Source organism: Columba livia, chromosome 1, assembly GCF_036013475.1.
Source record: "Columba livia isolate bColLiv1 breed racing homer chromosome 1, bColLiv1.pat.W.v2, whole genome shotgun sequence".
Taxonomy (NCBI): Eukaryota; Metazoa; Chordata; class Aves; order Columbiformes; family Columbidae; genus Columba; species Columba livia.
The window spans coordinates 84,814,075-84,831,826 of record NC_088602.1 but is presented as its reverse complement, the minus strand read 5'-3'; the positions used below and the strand labels follow the sequence as shown (position 1 = coordinate 84,831,826).

Here is a 17,752-nt window from a genome sequence, read left to right as displayed (position 1 = left end):
CTTTTACATTGCCATAGGTATATGGGATTTTACTAACACAAACACTGGGTCTGATAGTGCTATAAAGAATAAATTTTCATTTTACTTAAGTAAGTATTAGGATTAATGATTTCCCCTCTTCCAATACTAAGAAACATACAATTATTTAATAATGACAAACACTACAGCTTGAAGAAGGCAATTTAATGTAATCAAGATACTCTGCCTTCTAATTCTCCTCCTGGTCTCTATTTAATTTGCAGATAGTGTATGTGTTACCTATATATATTTATATATCTTAGAAATAAGTTGCCTTCATAAAGCTGTTTTTTAAAGAAATATCTGAAAAGGTACTGTTTTTGTTATTAAAATATTTTTACCTTCCCCAGAATATAAAGAACTCACACAGCAAGTGCTGAGACACAGTCGCCTTGCAATTGCATTCCTTTTTCCTCCTTTGCTTATGTTATTTCTTTTCTTCAGTCAGTCAACCCAGTAAGTCAAGAAAAAGTGGCACTAATGTAATAGTAGCACCTGTCTTATACTTTTCTGCATCCCTGCCTGTCTGCTGAGCTGTGCTGCTGCTCTTGACAGGCTGTGAGAAGTCAGGAATGCATGGAGTGTTTATAGGAGAAGCTGCATACATCCAGCCAGAGACAAGATTTATAATTCTGATATCTGGCTCCATTGACTCTTGTGACTATGCAAAGACAAAAGGTTTTGTCTGGGCCAGAGCAACCTTTTGCTGCTGGAGCACAGCTGGTGTGAAAATGCTTTATATGACACAAAATGTTTGGTGCACTAAATTGTGCTGTCAAGACCTGTTTTCTTTAAGATGGCAGCCTGTCATTGTCTTTTGGAAACCAGCATGTAGCCAGCAAACCCTTTTCCACAAAAAAAAAAAAAAAAAAAAAAAAAAAAAAAGAAAAAAGAAATAAAGCCCTTTTTACACTTCCCTTCCATTTTCTCTTACCAGGTAATTTAACTCTATAAAGACATCTCGGGTATTATAGTAGAATTAATGAACAGCTAAAGTTTCTCTTGTACTAGATACAAACAATAAATAGTAAGAGAGAAAGTAGGTTTTAAAAATGGAAAGAGAAAAGCAAAGAGAAGCTTTCAAACCAAACATTCCCCACACCTGAATCCACTGAACTTCCCAGATAGAATATAAAACTCATCCTTTTCTGTATGATGGGCACAGCTGTGTTGAGATGCACTAACCCCCTACCTGCAGTTGGTTCAGATGCTGCTGACTTTCATAGCTAAACCCAGTATGGACCTGAGCATGCATTGCGTGCAGTCTAGCACACAACTCACAGGCTAAAAATCATTAGAGACAAAGAATTCATCTCCCTTGCTGTTTTCCTGAAACCTTGGCAGTTATTCTACCTTGCTACATGAGTTTCATTACAGATACACAATGGATTTCTCATGATGCATTCTTTGATCCCCTTTTTAGAAGCTAATTAGGCAGCAACGGGGTGAGATCACAGATCAGAAGAGCTCTCATTCAGTGTACACTTCCAGGACCTGCTTCATTCATCCTCTGATTTAGCAGATGGAGGAATTCCTGGCAAAGGTAAAATCCAACTCAAAAATATAAAATCATACAAGTTTGTGAACTTTGTCTGCCTTTCTGTATGTGGTGTTCATGGCAGCAGGGAAGGCTTGTAAAGGCTGAAACTGGCCTATAGTCTGAACTATCTTTCACTAAAATCTATATGTTTCATTAAGATTACCATGAAACACTTAGATGACTTTATTTTCATCAGTTTTGCAGTTACCCAGTGACACTTTTTAATTGTTCTGTTATTACAAGCACAGCAGCCTTGTCCTTACCTCTCTCAGTGTAAGAATTTTAAAGCACACCTTTGCTGGATCTTTCAGACTACCAGAGTGTGGACACAATCACAGTATCACAGTATGTTTGGGATTGGAAGGGACCTCAAAAGATCATCTAGTCCAATCCCCCTGCTGGAGCAGGAACGCCTAGGTGAGGTCGCACAGGAACATGTCCAGGCGGGTCTTGAATGTCTCCAGAGTAGGAGACTCCACAACCTCCCTGGGCAGCCTGTTCCAGTGCTCTGGCACCCTTACTGAGAAGAAGTTTCTTATCAAATTTAAGTGGAACCTCTTGTGTTCCAGCTTGATCCCACTACCCCTTGTCCTATCATTGTTTGCCACCGAGAAGAGCCTGGCTCCATCCTCATGGCACTCACCCTTTACATATTTATAAACATTAATAAGGTCACCCCTAAGGTCAATCCTGAGATACTAGGACTCCGAACTTGTGTGGAGATCAGTCAGGGTAAGGAGCACTGAACATGTGAAATCATCAGCCTTGGGGGTCTGTTTCTCTAGCAGAAAAAGCGAAGAGATTACATACCCCGGAAAGAATGTCTTTGGATGTTGAATGGTGGCACAATTCTCAGGTCTGCTTATGAACAATCATACTTCATCTGCATTTGCTCAGGCAATTCACTGCTGAAGATTTTAATTTACTTCTTGCTACTTTATTATCCAGATGTCTCAATATTAAATGACAATTTTTTCTCCTGATACAATTGGAGGAAGTTTTACCCTTCAGTTTTTAAATATTCAAGACAGTTTTAAGCACCTTATGAAATGTTATCATTAAGCTGTTGTATTCAAATCAGTACGAGAAACAAGGATTTGAGATTTTATCTTTGTTGTTGTTAAAAGTCTATAGTTACGTGCTGTGGGAAAAGTAACTTCCTTGCAAAACTGCACATAGTAAAAACAGAAATAAAAACAAGCATGCAGTGACATGAAATGACCAAAGGCTGACACAAAAGCGAGAAAAATCTTCTTACAAAATATCTTTGTGATGAGCTAACATCAAAAGATTTTTGGTTCAGCTAGGCACAGAGGAATTTTGTTAAGCAAAGTAATGAGTGCTACTGTGCTTTTCATCTTCAAAGTGTCTTACAAAGGTTAAGTCTCTAAAATATATCTGTGAAATGAAGCATTATATTGCCACCGCTGTTTTTTTCCCCTCAGTTGAAGTGGATGTTGAGTGTTTAAATGTCCAAGGCCATGGAGAAGGTCGATCAGATCTAGGACTGCAGACCGAGCTTCTCCTGCAGCACCTGGACTTCACAGACTGTGCTGGACATTCTTCATTTATTCAGGCGTCCCTCCATTGACACTCCTTTTCTCAAGGCTTTCCTCAAAGCAATTATCCTTTTTGACATATTCTCCCTGCCAGGTCTGCAGTTTTTTTTCCATTGTACTGTGTGCACTGAGGTTGCTTGGTTAAGCCTGCAATAACCCTGTAGGTCAGCCCTTACCTGGCTACATTTGCCTCCTTTGTTACTCTAGGCTTTTCACAGTGTAGACTTTTCTCTCCTCTTGCACTGCTTTACAGTAAGGTCAGTCTTGCAGAGCTCAGTAAAACTCTCTATTCAATGTGCTTTGCAGAGCCACTATGGTAGACCCAACTAGATGAATGTGATCATCTTTAAATTTGGTATATCCTTCACAAATGCATATATAGTGTATGTCTCAGTGTATGAGGGTAGAAAGCAACTCACCATCTCCTGTGTTTGGGATAGGCTTGGAAAAGCTACCTCTGTGCCAGGAAGCCTGGGGATTGGACTGGAAGTAGGAATTAAATCACCCTTAACACTGAATACTGCCAAAAACCTGTAAGAAAGCAAAAAGTCATCATTATAGACTCTGTAAGTGACAATGAAAGATACCTATGTCAGGGGAAGGAAAAAATCTTTCAGAAGACCCAAACTGTAATTTGTGGGATTTCTTCAGCCAGCCAGGGATGATTCTTTAAAAGCTTAGGGGCCAGTGTCAGGAAAAACCCTACAGAGTTTATCTAAGAGCATAGCTGGTAATGTCTGATAGAATTTATAACAAGCTGATGACCAGCAAAACCCTGCAGGATTTAGACACTCTAGAAATTTGCTGCACTTGAGGAACTCAAGAAATTGAAAAAACTGACCTGAACTTTTCTGGAGATCCATGGTCAGTAAAAGTAGGAGGAAGTCTGGGCTGTGCAGCCAAGCCAGCAAGATTAGTTTATCATGTACTGTTAGCACCTGACTGCATCTGAGGTGCTAGTAGTCAACTCCTATTGACTGCAGTGGGAGACCACAGTACTTGGCATCTTGCAGCATTAGGCCTCATGTTATTAAGCTAAAGACATGAATGTGTCAGAGTATGTGATATTTGAACTGCAAGGCATTTTTTTCTTATCAAAATGTTAAAGATTCCCTCCCCCCTGCCCTGCATTTAGCAGTATCTCAAAGTAAACAAATGCCTAGAAGGAAATATACTGCAAAAAAGTATGCACTGTGAAAAGCAAAATTACAACATTCTACCAATAATAGGCTGATATAATTTCAAATACGTATTATTTAAATGGCTACCATGCTTAAAATGTAGAAAATCAGATATCAAAGGCCGTTCAAAGCAGAAGATCAGGCAGTAATAAAAATGAACAAAAGAAAGACAAAATGACAAAAAAAATCAGGAAAGATCATTGATTTCCTTAAAAAAAAAAAGAAGGATAAAAACTAATAATCTTTTACATATTATTGAATAACGTGGTAATTTACCCAGAATATAATTCTAGTAACATTTGACTTAGACTTTGTACCAGATTAGCTCAAAACTGTCTGGGGCAGGTTTTGAAGAAAGTTACAGACCTGTTTGTTATACCATCTACATGACACTATGGCCTAGGATAGGGTAGTCAGTGACATGGTTTCTCGAGGTTGTCAGTGAAACTTTATGAAGTCTGGGTTTCATTAGTGCTAGAGAAAGGGCAATGGCCTGGTGAGTCATAGCAATGGCCTCCCTGCCAGAAAGGCACCCAGCAAATCATGAATTATAACATCAGTCCTGTAGGTATTGAAAAAACATGAAAAAGTAAAAGCTGTTGGTACTTTTGTACCTACTTTGTACATTTTTTCAAAAATTAGTCTCCTGCTTAATACAGAACATTAACCTTCAAAGTCTAACTTACTGGCAGCAATAACAGAGTTTAAATAGTAAAACAAGTGCTCATGCTCTTTCTCTTTCCCTCCCCTCTTTTGCAATGCAAATTTCTCTGTCTCTTGGCAAGGCCAGGAAGGACAGAAAGCAGAGTGGTCAGTACGACCTACTAAAGGAATATGTAGCACTCAAGACATGGGTAATAATGTACATAGCTGTGTCTCGTTAAGCATCCAACAGATGATCAGCAACAACTGGTCAAGGCAGAAGTAGAGTAACCTTCTTGCCTGGTTTTGCTTGGAAGTTGTTAGTGTAACCACTGTCTGCATCCTCTTCCCTCAACACACTCCATCAGCTGTGACAAAACTATGCTCTGTATGAGAATGCAAAAGTGCATGAGAGCTGGGATAATTTTAGGGTGATCTGAAAATACTCAAAAGGATTTCTGTCTAAAAGGGTGGAGGGAGGGGAAGCTGGCCTTAGTTCCTGTTTGAGATCTTGTATGCTGTGTTTCATTCCAAGGTAAGAAATTATAGGTATCAGAATGCCTAGGTAGCACCTACACACCTCAGGTTTTTTTTTTGGCTTTTCTAGAAAATTAAGAGGCTTCTTTTTCTTGTCAAACTCCAGGTCTTTTTTGTACATGCCTTCCCTCTACAGTCTATCCTTTTCCCATCTTCCTTTCCTTCCAGCTTCTGCATCTTCATATTTTCATCCTTATTATCTCAACTGTGTTTGCAAACAGCTGGCTCTTTGCACTCAGGTCCTTCCTAATTGTTCTCCCTTTTTCTCTCCTCATCCTTTAATGCCACCAAGAATTATTTCTGAAATGTGTGTGCTTATGTAGTCAAGAATTTCCCCATTGGTACACCATGCAATTGCTTTATTCTTGTCGAAATGGAGAGAGAATGTCCTCTGAAGGGAACCGGGATGCCACCTGTGTGCTTAGATCACTATTTGCACCTTGTTTCCTAGTTTGGGGTGCTGCCAGGCATTCCTGCACAGGCAGATTTGCAAGCTGCCTACAAGCTCTTGGGATTCCTTGTCGATGATATTGCAATATAGACATAGAGGTTTTACCTCCCATTATTTTCACTTTAATTAAAATGCAGGTACCCTGGACCTTAGAGGTTCAGTATAGGAACTGAACAGACTTCTCCAAGGAGAATCCTACATAGCCAACAGATACATTTAATATGGAATTATGCTTTATTTTAGCTTTCTAAGAACATCTGAAAAAAACAAATAAGTAATGTTCGATCAGGAACTGAGGCTGTTTTTAGAATAATAATACCTATAAACTGAGAATGGAGAAGAAGATACTACAAAACTGCAGAAATAAGTGTTTTTGTAACCATTGGTTAGTAATTTACAATCAGGGTAATTTTTGTTATGGCAGGACATCGCCAGGTAAACAATAGGAAATTGCCTGAAATCCTGTGAGCTCACTGTTTTGTTTAATAAACAGAAGTCAAGCTTTTAACAGATGAACAGGGTTGTCTTGCACATATGAGGACAAAATATTTCTAAACATAAACAAACCTCTTTTTATCCAATAAAAATCATTTCACATCTGCTCAAAATCCCAAAAATCTCGGTTTATGTGTGGCAACAACTGGACCTGCCTCAATCTCTGGAACATATTTATTGCTTCCTTTGGTTCTCAAGACTCAGAGTTTTCCTGCTTCAAGTCTGAATATTTATTATGTGAAGTCTGCCAGTAACCAAAAAGCAGAACTATCCATTTCAGCCCTCATTTCCTAGCAAAAACATTGATATTATGAGGGCTTTGGTTTTGTGAAAAAGTCTTGTGAAATGTGTGGAATATAAAGGCAAGCTTTTTTGTGGTTAAAAATAGCATCTGTGATAATTCCATGACAAGCCTAAAAGTGAATTTCTTACTGTGTGGAGGATGCTATATAAGACCTTTTTAAATGGTATCTTTTGCTAAGATAATTATGGAAAAAAAAAACAAAAACAAACCAGCTTTACATGACTCTGACAGCTGTTTTAGAAGCTCGACTGGCAGCACCATTTGCTATCATGCAGAGACCCAGGTTCAGAATCACAGACAAATTTTTGTCCTCTCAAAAACCAGCAGTAACTGGAGGAGACATATAGAAAATGACAGCCTAAGTGCAAAGACAAACAGAAATCAATCTGTGATCTTGAGTTGAGTTTGTGTTTCCTGTATAAAAGGGGCAAGGAGTTAGAAGTGGATAATATTTCCTAGAATGGATTGATGTCCATAGTTGGATGAGAATTCTCCTTTTTCTTTAGATTTACAGTGGCTGCACTGGATGTGCCAGAAAATACTGGATCAGTACAGCCCTATAAATCCTGAACACATGTGTAGTATATCTTTTCAAAAATAACTTACAAAACAACCTTCCAGGAGAAGAAAAATTCCACAATAGTGACAGCACACTGACAGTACAATAAAGAAGAATTCATTATTCTGACTGCAGGGGTTGACAATGACCAGAGGGCAAATACATAAAATACGAAGGAAGAGCCTATGCTCAAATGTCAAAAACTCCCTGCTGCAAATTAAAGAAAAAGAATGTTAAAAATGTATTTACTTTGCATAAGCATAATAATAGTTATAAAAAAGATAATTTATCTGATCACATGAAATATTTCTGAGCTTGAAGCTGAGGATGCAGCGTTACATAATATCATCTGTTTATAAGTAAATGATTCAATTCAAATGTTTATTGCCATGAAATTAAAATAAATCTTTGCCATCTAATGGTGAAGAAGGTGGCAGCAAAAATGGAAATGAATGGTAAGTGAAGGGTTAAATATGTAGGATTGTCTCAGTGAGTAATTTTTGTTGACGGTTTTTAAGCTACCATTCTATTCTAGAAACGTATCTGATTATTATCATTATTTCTTTTATTATCTAAAGAGGATAATATCTACTCACAAGTATGAGTACTTCTGTATGAAATTAATGTTGCAGGCATAAATTGCACCCTTGAACAAGATCTCAATCCCACCAGGGAACAGGAATAAATCGAAAGCCCAGTTTTTTTTTTTTTTTTTTTTTTTATGAATTTATTTAGTTCTAAAGAAACCTTCCTGTGCAGCCTATGAAGCCTGTTCCTTCTTTCATATTTAATGCTTTTGTAAGAAAGAAGGATTTTCGATCTGAGGTTTTCTTTCCCTGGTATTTCCCATACGAAGCTGCAATCCTCTGATAGCTTTTCTGAAGAGGATTAGAACATGTCATCACTAATTGCAGATGAGGATTTGAAGCAGGGATGGGCAGGAGCAGCAGAAAGATGAGGTTGCCTCACCTGTCTTGCTCAGATTGGATGGATGCTTTTCTTCTACCTCTGCTGCTCCAGGAATTTACCCTGGCTTCCACATCTGTCCTCATCTTATGGGAAGGGAAAATTGTTTTTTGTTGAACATGATGAAAGACTAGCTTTTCTGCTGAAAGACTGATTTCTCTGTTATACATTGTTCCTAAAGATCCACTTCTACCATGAGGACTAAATGCAGTTAGTTGATTCATGAAAGCACAAGAGAAGGAAGAGATGCAAACAGGAATCACTTCTAAGTTCTAAAAAGTGCCAGATTGCAGTTGTGGAATTATTTTGTTGTTTCTACTAGACTGTAAACTTCTGAGCACTGTAATTGTATCCTCACATACACCATACAAGTGCTTCTGGTGATTGTTGAAATAGTAATGGTAATGTACACAGACCCTAACCATCTGCAAACATTACTATTACTTAATGTCAACAATGGGTTGCAATTTGACTAATAAGCTTAAGGAATTAAGTGACTTAAGTAGCAATAGAACAAAATCATGTCAGCATGCATTTCCCCATCTTTTGCTTCAGCACAACTCAATTATGAAACACAAATCAAAATAATAGATACATGTTTACAGCAATGTAGGGTCCCAGGCATTGATGAACCATGAGCGAGATGACTATCTCTCATGAAAATAAATGTAATATCATAAAGAACCTAAAAGCGCCCATGTGAGGCATGAACTACTTGAAAGGGCAATTTATACTAGCCCAGACTTCTTTGATGGGTTGAATTTTAAGGTGATAAGACAAAATAAGAAAGGCAAAGCAGTCAAATCTCCTTTACTCTTCTCTGCATGGATCGTTCCTCAGTAAATTGCATAACTAGAGGAAAGAAGTTAACATGAATGACCCTTCATCTGCTTTTAGAAAAATGTTCTTTGCTTTCAAAGTGTACTTTCTTCAGGCCTTGCAACAAGGTGGAAAAGTGATTCAGCAGTTTCAGAAAAAATGGCAAAACTGAGCCAGAGGAAATTTAATTATCCTCAGACATCTAATGAAACCGCAGAGTTTTGTTACAATTTTCAGAACTTGTCTGTCAAACTTTGATAGATCGGGAAACTGAAAAGGACAATTTCTTGATTAAGGCTGAAAAAGAGCTTGAACTTAATTTTTAAGGAGGAATAATTATTTTTAATTAATAAAGAAAAGGAAATATGCAGTAATACCACCTCCTTGTCAAAGCTATCAACAAACCATAACCAGCATTCCACATGCCTGTCTGTCCCTCACATGCAAAATTTTGGGCTTTCATTTTGGGGGATGAGAACATTTTTTCTAAGTCATTTGGAAAACAATATTTGGTGTCCTTAAGGAAAGAACTAAATGCCACAGTTTCATGAGAATTTAAGGAAAAATAACAGTTTCAGTTGCGTTAAAAATACTTGTTGATGTAAGATGCTGGTTCTCGGCCCTGGTTCTTGGCCCTTTGTACACCAGTATCTTGCTGTGAAAGCTGTATTACTAAAATGACTTTTTTTTTTTTTTTTTTTGTGATCTGAATACAAAATTTGTGATTTAATCACACATTTCCAATGAGGAAAAGCAGGGATTAACAGAAGACAGGGCCTAGGATTTTAAAATATATATGTCTCTTCCTGACTGATGTATTGATAACAGGTAGACTAAATATGTTGTTTTTCTCACAGAGCAATGTCTTACATATCAAATGATGTCTCTTTAAAGTACGCAGGATTTTAGTCCTATATAATATTATTTTACCAAAGCAATCATATCGCTCAAAGTTTCCCGAAATGGTGACACTGTTTTCATTTATAGCTTTTGGTAATTCAGGGCTTAATACAGACAAAATTCATCAAAAAAAGAAAGGAAATCCTGCTGCAAACTCTATTGGCAACTGATTTGGAGACAGACAACTTTTCTGTTTGTTCATCTTTACTCTGAGAGTTTGGTGTACTGGACACCATGACGATTTACAGAAACCTACTCAGTTTATATAACTCCTTTTTTCCCCGACAGAGGTGCGGGTCTCTGAATAGCCTTTGGGGAAGAATTCCTGTGTGTGCCATAAAAATGGCAATGGATATAGCTGGTGCCCACTAAAGGCACTGATTATATTTTTCTTCCAGAGGAGGCAAATAGCCTGTAGACCTAGCATTAGTGGTCTTGGGAAGCATTTCTATTATCTTTCACTGCTTTGGATTGCTTTCTTTGTAAGAATTTTTTGAAGAAAAATGGCTTCAGCCGGCCCAGGCATGAAATATTTCAATGAATGTTGGTTCTATTTTTCGGCAATGCTGGGGTGGCATTGGAGCAAATATTGAGAGCTCCTGCCAGGGAGGAGTACTCCAGCAGGATGTCACCAGAGTGAAAACTCTTCTGCAGCCAAAGCAATTTCTCACCAGAGTTTCCTCAAAGGTGCAAGAATGTACCGTAAAGAGTCACCTCTGCAACTCATACAGCTTAAACAGAAAATGGATATATGTAAGGGCAAGTGCCATTTGTAAAAGGAAGATAAGATTTGGGTAATCAAAGAATCTCAACTTCTACTTGATATTTTCAAAATCGACTGGTGTTTGTGGGGCTCTAATGAATACAGCTCAAAAGGTACCACTTTCAGAGGTACCTTTTGAAACAGATTTATGTAATGGTGACAGGCAGTCAAAGGATTGCTCTCCATTCAGTTAAATTACATTTCATTTCAGGATTCCAATCTAAAGCCATACACAAAAGCTGCAGCAGCTTAGAAGAAATAGCCAGCAGTCTGGCTGACCTTATATCTCAAGCACATTGTTGTTATATTCAGTGATAAATCACTTTTTAACTTTCTGTACAAAGGGCATTTTCTTATTAATGTGTTTGAGAACATCGTAGAGAGGTTTGTAATTAAATAAGGAAAAAAATAGGACTTCTTTTATGAAGAAATTAATTCTTAATGCTACCAAAATCAGCAAATTTTGAAATCACTGTGAACTGGTTGTTTCTGCTTTCTACCTGAAAACTGCACAGAAGTAATTGCATTACTTTCTAAAAGACAATGAAGTGAGAAATAGCCAGCTTTCTTTTACACTGAGGATAGAAAGTTTATCACAGCAACTACAGGTTTAGGTAAAGATGTGTGGATTTTGCCTGAATTAAAAATATTTTTAAGGACAAGTTTTCCACAGTATTTCACCTAATCATGTCCTCAACCACATCTTTCCATCCTTTAAAAATGCCTGCTCTTTGTATTATGGTTTAGTTCAAAATATTATGTCTTAGGGCTCAAAAAACATGAAGTTCAGTTTCTAGTGCTAAATATATAAAAATGCCTTTCTCGTCCTTTTCCTTATCCTTCTGTAACCCAGGGTGGCCAGCTTAGTATTCTGCCTGTTTTGTATCAAATATGAGGTACAAATCTGATCCTGCATGGTAATTATTCTATGCCAGTGTAAGTCACAGACCATTGCTGCTATTATTTATTCTCAGATACAAACATTCATCCCTGCAACATCCAACTGCAAGCTCCAAATTCTTGATGGCTAGCCTTTTTCTATGAGTAAAAGCTACATTATTTCTCATTTGCTTCAGTTACTGTGGGCCACCTCACCTATGATAGCCTAGATAGCTGCACTATCTGTTATCCATTCTCTGTAGAAAGATACGAAAATTTCTAGTACTCTCTTTCTTTACAGATCAGAAACCAGATAAATTTTTAATGTTAAGTACTTGCACCTCATCCTGTTTTTCCCTCCTTAAGTAAATGCATACACACTCCTCAGATGGATCTCTCCAGAGAAATTTTCTTATTTCCTTCTAAGAGTGGCGGGGGGATACCTATGCACAGTTGAGCCTCTCTTGGCAAATTCCAACAAAAAAATACTGGTAGACCAAAGAATTTATTAAATGCCTTTTCTGAAGATTTTCACTACTGTGGAGAAAGCTAGATTTTCTTAATTTTATAAAAGAACAGAGGCTAATTTGAAATGGAAGTCTACACATCAGCAAAAAGAACCAGCCCTCAGCCTCTCAAGTTTTTCTCCCAGAGCTGTTTAATGTAGGAGAAAGTTGACTGCACAAAGCTACTCCATCGTGAACTAATGAGTCACTGTCTCCAATCTGTACATTTTAGGTTCAGGCTGACGCATTTGCAGCTGAACTTTTTAGGCTTGCCAGTTCTCTGGAGCAGATGTATATTACAGAAAAGTTGGGAATTTCAAGATATATTTCACCAATCTACCACATATAACACATCTGAGAAACTGAGTATCTAACAATAAGGAAAGGGGCAGAGGGAGGGAGATACTGATCAGACTACGGGACGTGCAGAAGTGCTTTCACCTTGTTAGAAACTTTTACAACCTAAAACTTATTAATATTTAAATATTTCCCTTCAAGAAAGTACATGCTTATCATGGTTTAACCCTACCTGGCAACCAAGAAATACACAGCTGCTCACTCACCTCCCACCACCACAGTGGGATGGGGGAGAGAATAAAAAAACACTTGCGGGTTGAGATAAAGGAAGAGAAAATAATAATAAGATAATATACAAAACAAGTGATGCACAATGCAATCGCTCACCACTTGCTGACTGAATCCCAGCCTGTCTCCAAGCAGTGATTGCCTCCAGCCAGCTTTCCCCAAGTTTTTATACTGAGCATGACAGCTTATGGGATGGAATATCCCTTTGGCCAGTTTGGGTCAGCTGTTCTGGCTGTGTTCCCTCCCAGCTTCTTGGGTACTCCCCACATTCTTATTGGCCTGCCACTATGAGAATCTGAGAAGTCCTTGGCTGCTAAACAACAAGTAAAACTTCAGAGTATTATCAACATAATTCTTATTCTGGTTTGGGTTGGAAGGGACCTTAAAGATCACATGGTTCCAACCCCCCCACCATGGACAGGGACACCTTCCACTAGACCAGGTTGCTCAAACCCCTGTCCAACCTGGCCTTGAACACTTCTAGGGATGGGGCATCCACAGCTTCTCTGGTAAGTCTGTTCCAGTGCCTCACCACCCTCACGGTGAAGAATTTCTTCCTTATACCTTACCTAAATCTCCCCTCTTTCAGCTTAGACCCATTACCCTTTGTCCTATCACTACATGCCCTTGTCAAATTCCCTGTCCAGCTTTCTCCTAGGTCCCTTTTAGGTACTGGAAGGCTGCTGTAAGCTCTCCCCAGAGCCTTCTCCGGACTGAACAACCCCAACTCTTTCAGCCTGTCTTCATAGGAGAGGTGCTCCAGCCATTTGATTATCCTTGTGGCCTCCTCTTGACTTGCTCCAACAGGTGTCCATCCTTCTTATGTTAGGGGCCCCAAAGCTAAATGCAGAACTCCAGGTGCGGTCCCACGAGAGCAGAGTAGAAGGAAGTGAATCCCCTCCCTCAACCTGCTGGTCATGCTCCTTTTGATGCAGCCCAAGATATGGCTGGGCTGCAAGTGCACATTACCAGGTCATGTTGAGCTTCTTATCAACCAACATCCCAATTGTTTCCCCTAAGGGCTACTCTCAATCTATTTTCCACTCAGCTTTTATTAGTGCTTAGGATTGCTCCGACCCCTGTGCAGGACCTTGCAATTGGCCTTGTTGAACTTCATGAGGTTCACACGGGCCCACCTCTCAAGCCTGTCAAGGTCCCTCTGAATGGTATCCCTTCCCCCCAGCAAGTCCACCACATCACACATAGTGGTGTCATCGGCAAACTTGCTGAGGTTGCACTCAATCCCACTGTCCATGTTGCTGACAAGGATGTTAAACAGCGCCAGTCCCAATACCGACCCCTGAGGAGCACCACTTTTCACTGTTCTTGGGCATTTGACTGTCACCATCCATCCAATTCCTTATCTACTGAATGGTCCATCTGTCAAATCCATGTCTCTCCAATCTAGAGACAAGGATGTTGAGCAGGATAGCGTCAAATGCTTTGCCCAAGTCCGGGTAGATGAGGTCAGTTGCCCTTCCTTATCCACCAAAGCAGTAACCAAAGCAGCATTGTAGAAGGCCACCAAATTTGTCAGGATGATTTGCCCTTAGTGAATCTATGTTGGCTGTCACCAGTCACCTCCTTATTTTCCATGTACCTTAGTACAGTTTCTAGGAGGGCCTGCTCCATGATCTTCCCAGGCATAGAGGTAATATTGACTGGCCTGTAGTTCCTCATGTCTTCCTTTTTCCCTTTTTAAAAATCAAGGTTTTGTTTCCCCCTTTCTAGTCAGTAGGAACTTCACCAGACTGCCGTGACTTCTCAGATACGATGTATAGTGGCCTAGCTACTTCATCTGCCAGTTCCCTCAGGACCTGTGGATGCATCTCATCAGATCCCATGGATTTGTGTATCTTCAGGTTCCTTAGTTTGTCTCAGACCTGTTCTTCTCCTACAGTGGGCAGTTCTTCATTCTTTCAGTCCCTGCCTTTGCCTTCTGTGACTTGAGTGGTGTGACTAGAATGCTTGCCAGTGAAGACTGAGGCAAAAAAAGTCATTGAGTACCTCAGCCTTTTCCATATTACAGGTAATCAGGCCTCCTGTTTCCTTCTAGAGAGCACCCACATTTTCCCTAGTCTTCCTTTTATCACCAACGTACCTATAGAAGCTTTTCCTGTTGCCCTTGACATCCCTGACCAGATGAACTCTATCCCAGCTGAAACCAGGACAGTGCTATAAGTAGTAACAATGGGTTAGAGCTTTTTTTAAAAGATACGAGTAAATGTGTTGATTTGTTAATGGAAGAATCAACATAATCTGTCACAAAGTGGTAGATGTTCTTCAAAGTAGACAAATACAACACAAATAACATGACATTTCCTGCCATATCTTGCTAATGAATAAAACATTAGGTAAGCAAGGAGAGGTCAAAGAAGAACAAGAGCCTTGAATAAGGCATTCATCTCAGCTGAGGGGATAAAGGTAGGCAAAGCTACCATAATTAACCGTAACTGAAATAGGATTTTTCAATCCTTTCCAGCACATGGAAAATAAATCTTTCATTTTCATCTGTGTCCCTTTACATTACAAATGGCAGGGATGTGCACGTAGTAGGAAAAATCAGTCTTCAAAATCTGACCACTTTAAAGTGGAAAAAATGTAGCTGATTTTAAGTACACAGTGTTCATGTAGAAGATTAGCTAAATAAATATTACACTGAAAATTTGTAAGTGCTCATAGAACATTTTTGTTTTAGAGTAACAGAATATTATCTTTTTTTTTTTTTTTTAATGAGAACTCTATGGCATTCACTCCACTGTAAATTTTCCACTATTATTTATACAGAGTTCAAGAATTTGAAGCCAAGACTGGATGCTGCAAAATTTGAGATAAAAACTGTGAGGTAAGAGGACAGTATGCAGAACATCTCACAGTTTCATATTCAAATTTCCACAGAAAAAAAAAATCTTTAAGAAACCCACATGTATAAGAAAAGCCAAAGAAGTTTTTCATCTCATGATTTTCATTTCTTAAATCAGGCTCATACTCTCCCCCTTGGCTTCTGCAGCCACAACTGCTTACTTTTCAATCATGAGTAATGCTTCCCTTTCTTGAACACCTTTCCACCACCTCTTAAAATAGTTTCCAATGTTGGAGCTTGTAACTGCTCAAGCCAGAAGTTGTAAGGTCTAACCAAACACCCCATAAACCCAGCTGGAGAGATAAGGAAGGATTGCAGTCCTGGTTAGACAGGAGGAAAATGCTAATGGAGTACTGTTTTTTCCCCTTTGTGTCCCACATTTCAGTTTAGCAGTCTTACACAATAGCAAGTGCCCCAAGGAAGGAAATTTGAATAGGATTGACCCTAGGGTTTTAAGACAGGTCCTGTTGTTTGAAGCCCCTTTTAGCCAAAGTGGCACCTGTCAAGGCTTGGACACCTGGCTGTATGTTTTCAGAAATGTGCGACCTGATAGTTGCTGTCGCTGTGTCTCACCTCATATGGTGCAAAGGAGGTTTGACACTGGCCCCAGGGTGGTTCCTGTGAAGACTGGGACTGTTCTGGGGCTGCTCTTGGCAAGTAATGTCATCTCCATCTCTGATAGTATCTGATCTGCTTGTGGGGAATGTAACATGAGGCAGACCAGCCAAAATGCACCCATGGCAGGCCTTATTTGCCTAGGAAGGAGTGAAGTGAGCCAACAAGCCCTTACAAAACTTTTTCTTCTCTAGTTACTTTGCCTGGGCAAGAGACACAGCAAATAGGGCAGAGCAATGCAGTGATGAATTTGTGCTGGACAGGGGGATCCTGCTAGCCCTCAGCTTAACCATAACCTTCAGGTTATGGAGGTTTCTGCAGAAGAAGAAGGATTTAGATGAGCAATGGTGGAGATGAGACAAATGGCCCATAATTAGCCGTGCACTGCAATGCCTGTTGCTGAGGATGTGGTTAATGTTAGTATTAGGTTTACTATTTATGCTTAAAGGACCCAAGGATGTAGGTTTATTCATAAATACCACAGGACCCACATGGCTAGATGAAGGCTAGTACAAGGGAGGGTTTCTCCTGTGGGAGAAGTCTCTGCAGTGGCTAATGCCTTGGTTGGTACTGGAGACAGTAACACCTGAGACTGAATATGCTCAAGGTTTGTCTGTGGTGGAGATGAAGCTGAAATTTTTTATTTCAAGGATGAGGGCCGGGTCTGGCTGAGATATGGGAGCAGGAGGCAGAGGGAAGGAGAGTGGTGAGGCAGGGAGGAAGGTGGGGTGGGGAGAGTCACATGTGCTACTCTGCTGTTGCATGGGATATAGGAAGGAGGACAGTGATTACCTGCACATTGTGATTCTGCACTGCTGGGGCAGCCAAATGGGATTTACAAGTCTCCAGCACTGGCAGACTTAGAAGATGAGCATATGGTTTGTAATGCCAGCTTAGTGGACACCTATAGCTGATGCTGATCTGAAGACTAAGATTTATTGTTGGTTGGTGCAGGACCTTTAGGACTTCTGCTGACAAAACCCACTGGCATATGGGTGTTTTTGCAGGAGGAAGATGTCACTGAACTCTGGTTTAGGCTGCACTTCAGGTAAGGATTACAGTTAAGGATCATGGCAATAGGGTTGCAATAATTATGTTTATTTTTGCTTCTTAATAGACTTGCATAGCAGGTTGAGGAAGGGGTTGGTGATGAAATAGAGCAGCTAGCTCCAGCTATGCAGGAAGGATTGGGAAGAGGGTAGGTGCAAGCAAGGATAGATGCTGGAAGCTGCCATTAAGCACAGAGTTTCAAGAGAGGCTGCTGGGAATGGGGAGAGTAAAAATGAGTGGAATAAAGAATTCTGAAGGAGAAAAGTGTGAGGAAAGAGACAAAACCCAAAGGCAATTTCCTAGGGTTTCTCTTTTCATTCCTGTTCTCCTTTGTGTCTTCAGGGTACACCCTGATTTAACACATGCCTTCAAAAACTGAGCACTCTACAAGCTACAGCTTTCCCTTATGTTTACAATAAATAATCTGATGCCTGCTCAAGTGACCTGGCCACCTTCAGCATCTTGAGGTCACTGCACCCTCTTTTTCTCCAATGCTTTTTAGCAGAAGACACAGCAGATT

At 39.6% G+C, this 17,752-nt stretch overlaps 1 protein-coding gene across 5 annotated transcripts in view; it reads right to left on the bottom strand.

Moving 5' to 3' along the window:
- Positions 1-17,752, bottom strand: part of HTR1F (5-hydroxytryptamine receptor 1F) — a 169,260-nt gene that overhangs the window by 111,763 nt on the left and 39,745 nt on the right. For all 5 annotated transcript variants that reach the window (XR_010473058.1, XM_005511428.3, XM_065065028.1 and 2 more), the window contains exon 2: positions 3,537-3,648. The gene's annotated coding sequence lies outside the window, so the exon portion shown is untranslated. The remainder of the gene's footprint in view (positions 1-3,536; positions 3,649-17,752) is intronic.